The sequence below is a fragment of the Erigeron canadensis genome, chromosome 5 (assembly GCF_010389155.1).
Source record: "Erigeron canadensis isolate Cc75 chromosome 5, C_canadensis_v1, whole genome shotgun sequence".
NCBI lineage: Eukaryota > Viridiplantae > Streptophyta > Magnoliopsida > Asterales > Asteraceae > Erigeron > Erigeron canadensis.
In genome coordinates, this window is record NC_057765.1 from 26847493 (window position 1) to 26853492 (window position 6000).

At 30.6% G+C, this 6000-nt stretch overlaps 1 long non-coding RNA gene across 1 annotated transcript; it reads left to right on the forward strand.

Moving 5' to 3' along the window:
• Positions 1 to 1639: 1639 nt before the first annotated feature.
• Positions 1640 to 3086, forward strand: LOC122602016. Its single transcript, XR_006324141.1, has 2 exons — positions 1640 to 1896; positions 2011 to 3086. It is a non-coding gene; the product is annotated as an uncharacterized LOC122602016 (long non-coding RNA).
• The last annotated feature ends 2914 nt before the right edge of the window (positions 3087 to 6000 follow it).

Genomic DNA, 6000 nt, shown 5'->3' on the forward strand with positions numbered 1-6000 from the left:
AAAAGGAAATTGATATTTTATTATACTGTATTAAGAAAATTGATATTAATACAATGGTTTTTTATTATTTTATTATACTGTATTAGTATTACAACATATTGTACAAGTTGATGAGACATAAATATAGTGGATGAATAAACTTATTGTATTAATATCATGGCCTATAATAAAATTTTTGTCGGGATTGATTTCTGTTGTTGGTGTTATATAATTTGTTCAAAATTTAAATTAAATTATAGACTTAATCAGAATCCATAGTGAATAACCCACGTTTAACAACTTCTATATTTGATGTTGTCTTTGGGCCATTCATCGTTGTTTTTAACACGACAATTAATGTAGGAGAAAATTACATAATTTGGTATCTCAAGTTGGCAATTTTTGCACTTTTAGTCTCTAACTTAAAAAATTGCAGCTTTCATACCTAAAGTTTTGTGTTCTTTTCAGTTTTGGTATCACGTTCATACGGCATTAATTTTTGTCGTTAACGCCCTCACGTGACAAACACGTGAGGGGTATTTTAGTCTTTTGGCTCCCTCTTGTTGAGAAAATTACACTTTTTGATTCCTTAAATTGTCAATTTTTTCATTTTTGGTATCTCAAATTGTCAGTTTTTTCCACTTTTGACAAACATTTTTTTATTACACTCTCCAACATTCATCTCACATATTAGCCTCTATCAAACAACACACACTCAAAAATCAACACACATGATTTTTTTTATTTTTTTACAACTTTTAAAAAAACACCCAATGGTGTGTATCCATTCTTGAAATATTATATGTTGTTAGTGTAATTACGAGTGATGGTGGAGGAACTGAATGCATTGGTGAATCGATAGCCAGAAGAAACTCATGTTGCCGCAGTACGCACCCACCATCGATCTCTTTTCTTCATATTATTGTAAACCTTTTCACCCCTAAATTATCGTATTCTTTGATCGGAATATGCTACAAACGAAACTTGATCGGAATCTGCTACAAACGAGATCTGAACGGAATCTGTCATAGATGAATATATTTGCTACAAACGAGATTAGATCGTAATCTCTAGCTAAGGTGGAGGTCGTGGTGCCTGGTGGGCACGGAGATAGTCGGCAACCCTTTCTGGTGGTGTATGATTCATATAAGAGATTTAAATTTATTTACGCATGTTTATGTATTGGATTTGGTATGATATAGAGATATAGGTATACATGGATATATGGATGATCGCAATGTGTGTTGATTTTTGAGTGTGTGTTGTTTGATAGATGCTAATGTGTGAGATGAAAATTTGAGAGTGTAATAAAAATATGTTGTTTACTTAAAATACCAAAAGTGAAAAAATTGACAACTTTGGGTATCAAAGTGTAATTTTCTCAAAAAGAGGGGGGTCAAAAGACTAAAATACCCCTCACGTGTTTTTCACGTGAGAACGTTATCGGCAAAAATTAATGCTGTATGAACGTGATACCAAAACTGAAAAAAACACAAACTTTAGGTACCAAAAATATAATTTTCTCTTTTTGTGGCTTTCGTAGAAATAACCGAAAAATGTAGTGTGAACAAGAATCTACACACGCCCTTCTATTCTTATTCTTATTCTAATTCTAATACTATAAATAAGGAATTATAAACGTACACTTGCAATTTATATCCTCTCCACTATATCATCATCATTCATCATATCCTAGAAGGTCAAATTCTATTCTGCGAGTGTTAGTTGTTCAATTAGTGATCAAAGATATGAGAATTTGATTCAGCTTATATATTTAAGACTTTTCGAGATTGGTATGATTATATATATAATGGAGGAAAAACCCCGATATTCCTGGAAAAAAATTGGTTGAAAGTTTAAGAGATGAGTATGGAATAGAAATCCATTCACACGCGATGAATTTATCGGAAGTGGCAAGTATGTAATTTATTTTTCTGTTTTGTCTTCTCTTTATGTGTTTTTAATTTCATGTTTTGATGATGTTTTTACTTGATCATATAATTCATATGGATTAATTCATATGTTGTCCAGGTTCCAGTTAGGTAATTAGAGGTTGTTTCTCAAGGATTAGATGACAGCTCTTGGACATTGCAGATTGAAATATATATATAAATATATTTTTTTTTGAAGCGCAAAATGCAGATTAAAAATATAATGGCAAGTTTGCGTATTTTTATTCCAGATGGTAACATTTGACTCTCTTAAACCTTCAACCAAGCTATATATATATATATATACACAAACTTCTCCTAGAATATCGGGTTTTTTCCTCCGTCTGTTATATATAATAGGATGACAGATCGGTATTATATATAACAGATTGAGGAAAACAACCCGATATTTCATAAGAAGTTTGTGTATATATAGCTTGGTCGAAGTTTTAACTGTTACCCGTCAAGAGTAGAACGTAAACACACTCTCAACGAATATTGAATGTGGTAGAAAATCACTTTGTCAAAGTGCTCAGCAGGAATGCCACATAGCCCAGTTATGGATCATTTTGGCCCAATTGAAATCTCCAAGTATTTGATGAAAGCCCAATAGCCCATCTTTAGTTTCATGTTACATTATTTCAACGGAAGTGTTAATCCTACCACAAGTTTGATATATATACCACATGCATGCATTACTGGCTTGTACAATATATTTTAAAACTTGTACTGTATGGTAAAATTATTAAAAACTGTGATATGAATATCATTTCCCTTATTTTAAATGGCTAGTCATGTTAGGTTAACTTGAAGGAATCCCTTCCTTTTCTTTATAGCATTTTATGTTTCTATGTTTCATTTTATTTTATTCTCTTTAATTTGAGAGTGAGTACTATAATTCCATTGCTATTTTAGGTTTTGGCATTAATCAAGAGGAGATCATAGAAGCTAATATCGTCAGTTCTTGTAGTGAGACTGTATCGAGAACACATATAAGAATAATGCCCTTCAAGGCTCTCGAGTGACGAGTTTGTAACTTGTAGTGATTCGTTGTTTTTCTAACTATTGGTGGGTATTTCAATATGTACCTAAGCTTATATCTATCATATATAGTGAACCTTCATAAATTTGTACAAAAACACCATGCATATAAAGCAGTTTCGAATGTCGTCAATATTTACAAGCTTTGGAGAGAGTATGTTAGAATGAGCAATTACATACATTAGCTCATAATATTAGAACGAGCATTGCGTTAATATCTTACAAGTAAATATCATTACTTATGCTGATATACATGAATCTAAGCTAGTAGCAATTACAAGATTTGAAATTTTCTTGTGGATTAATTATATATAAGCTCCATCTAAATAACTTGTCTCAAATTAATTGCACCGAACAAATACAAACAATGCATTGTTCATGTTTGTTCATTGAACTTAACGGATAGTTTTTTTTCAAAACAAACAACAAATGCAAAATGTCCATTTTTTTTCAAAACAAACAACAAATGCAAAATGTCCAAGTACCTTGTACGGGGTGACCCAATGGAATTCAGCTGGTCAACAAACATAAAAAAGTACGTGTCATGTTCCTTTGTTTATGCTCATAAACGAATACAAACAAAAGCGAACAAATAAATACAAATGATGAAACATATAACAGGAAGTATTATTACTCAAAGTTCAACATTAGAAGAAAAAAAACGTTGTCAAAGTTTAGAAATTAAATGAGTAATTTTATTAAAAGGAATTATATTTCCTTAAAAGGTAGATATTATTGATTACAATTACAAATAAACAATATGTATACGTATCTAAATGAACAATATACAAACAAACATAATAAAAAGAACGGGTAATCAGATGTTTACGAAAACAAATGAATTAATGGACGAGAATTAGGGTTATGTTCGTCTATTTCATTTAACGAACAAATTTTTATTTCATATTCATCCAATCAACTAGCTAAACAAGAGAACATGAACGAACTCTCATCATACAATGCTCGACTCGTTTACAGTCTTACGCCAAACATCACAACAAATAAAAGCTAGTCTAAAAATGAATTTTTCTCACGTGTGTTAAACTGGGGAGATTTGTCGGTGCAGAATATAAGACACAATCAGGAAATGGGCCAGGGATGAAGGGATGGGTTCGATGTGGTTCACATAAAATGGAAGGGTTTGTATACATACATAGGGAGACAATTGGGTTCGGTCAAGTGTCATTTACAATACACAATCCCACTCTCTACTCTATTATTATCGTTATCTTTGGGTCATTTCCAAATCAATAAAGGGTCACCGTACATTTATTTTGTCTTAGGATTGGTAGTTCTACTTGTTTTTGTCACATTTATTCTTATATGTTTATTAATTAGTTTTCATTCTCTTCTTGATATTTTAGTTTCATTTATTAATTTTGATATAAGTGTAACATCATAAATAAAATAAGAAAAAATGTATCGAAGTACTATTTTTTTTGTGATTCTCTAATACGTAAATAGCTCTAGCATCAAATATTCAAAATAGTCGATAGTAATCTTATATATATATGCTAAACCTTCACCTTAATGATGATATTTATGATTTTAGTGTGGTTAATTAGATTGGTGTAGTAAATCTTGGTGATAATCTTAGAGTTTGATGTTTTATTACATTTACATTATTGATTATAATGTATGATGAATGATTTGTTACATTTACTATACTAATGTATTGATGATAGAAATGTTTCGTATTCCAACAAGTGAGATAGTTTTCAATATGATGATTATGTCTTTGGTATTCCTACCCTATAAAAAGTTAAAAGAGATGTTACAGCGTTAATTAAGTTTAGTAAATAAATTGAATGTTTATGAATGTTTAGAAATTGAACTGTCAACCATAGCAGATTAGATCTCCTCCTCTCTTCTAAATCTTTATCTCTAACTATATTTACCAATCAAAAATCCATTACGTTCTTTTTCTCCCGACCACACATATATGCATACGTATATGAAATTATGAACATAAGAAATTAATTTCATTTTTTTTTTTGGTTAATTACTAATTGGGTGTTTTTATTTTTTATTTGTTAAATTAGTTGCTATATTAGCACTTTTTTAGACTTGAGTAATGAGCATACTTAATGACCTTAGTTACTATTGTTTTCTTTATCTTTTGATGTTCAATGGCTTTCATAGATATTTTGTGGCATTGTAATTAATTTGTGGCAATCAATTTTTCATTAAAGTTACGTTACATGATGAAAGTTTTTGAATTCATCATGTATTTTGTCATTCGTTCTTTCTTTAACCATTTAAAACATCACGTTTGCTTTGATTCAATCCTTACAAACCTGAGCCAGACTGCAAGATTCATCACTAGGGTTAGTACTTTGTGAAATTAATCATCAGGTAAGTTTTTGTCTTTTTTTCCCCTCTCATATTCGGTTCGAAGTCAAAGCCCGTACACGGTGTTCATGCAATTATTTTGTTTGTTTTTGGACAAATATTGAATTAGTTGGGTTAAGCTTTTCAATTCAATCATTTGTTGTGTTTGTTCTGCTACCATTGGAATTAAAGGTAATTTATTTTACTTTCTTATTATTTAGGGTTCTTATTATTTTCCTCAATTAAGGAGCTTCTAATTTTCAAATTTTGATATGGCTACTTTTTAAATTTCGGTTAGGTGCCGTTGGAAGTTGAAGATTTGTCAAATGAATATTGGGATAAAGTACTAAGTATAATTATTCTTAAGAGAGAATTATTAGCTGATTGTAGTCTGTGTGTAACCAAATTAGGGACTAAATGGTCCAGGTTTCATACTTTATGACGAGTGTTATCACATTTATTATTATCATTATGTTGAACTTAGTTTGTCGAGGCTGCTCTTCATTGTACTTTGCTTAGTTTACATAAGAAAGGTATGCAACCAATTATGCTTATGCACTAAAAATGCTCAACTCTAGCAACTCGTGTGTCATTTGACAATAATTTAGGAATGTTTAGAGTTATTTGACAATAATTTAGGAATGTTTACAGTGACTGTCGGGAAGTACATCCCGCCCCTTATAGATCCAATAATAATGAGTTCCAGAGGAGCTCATTG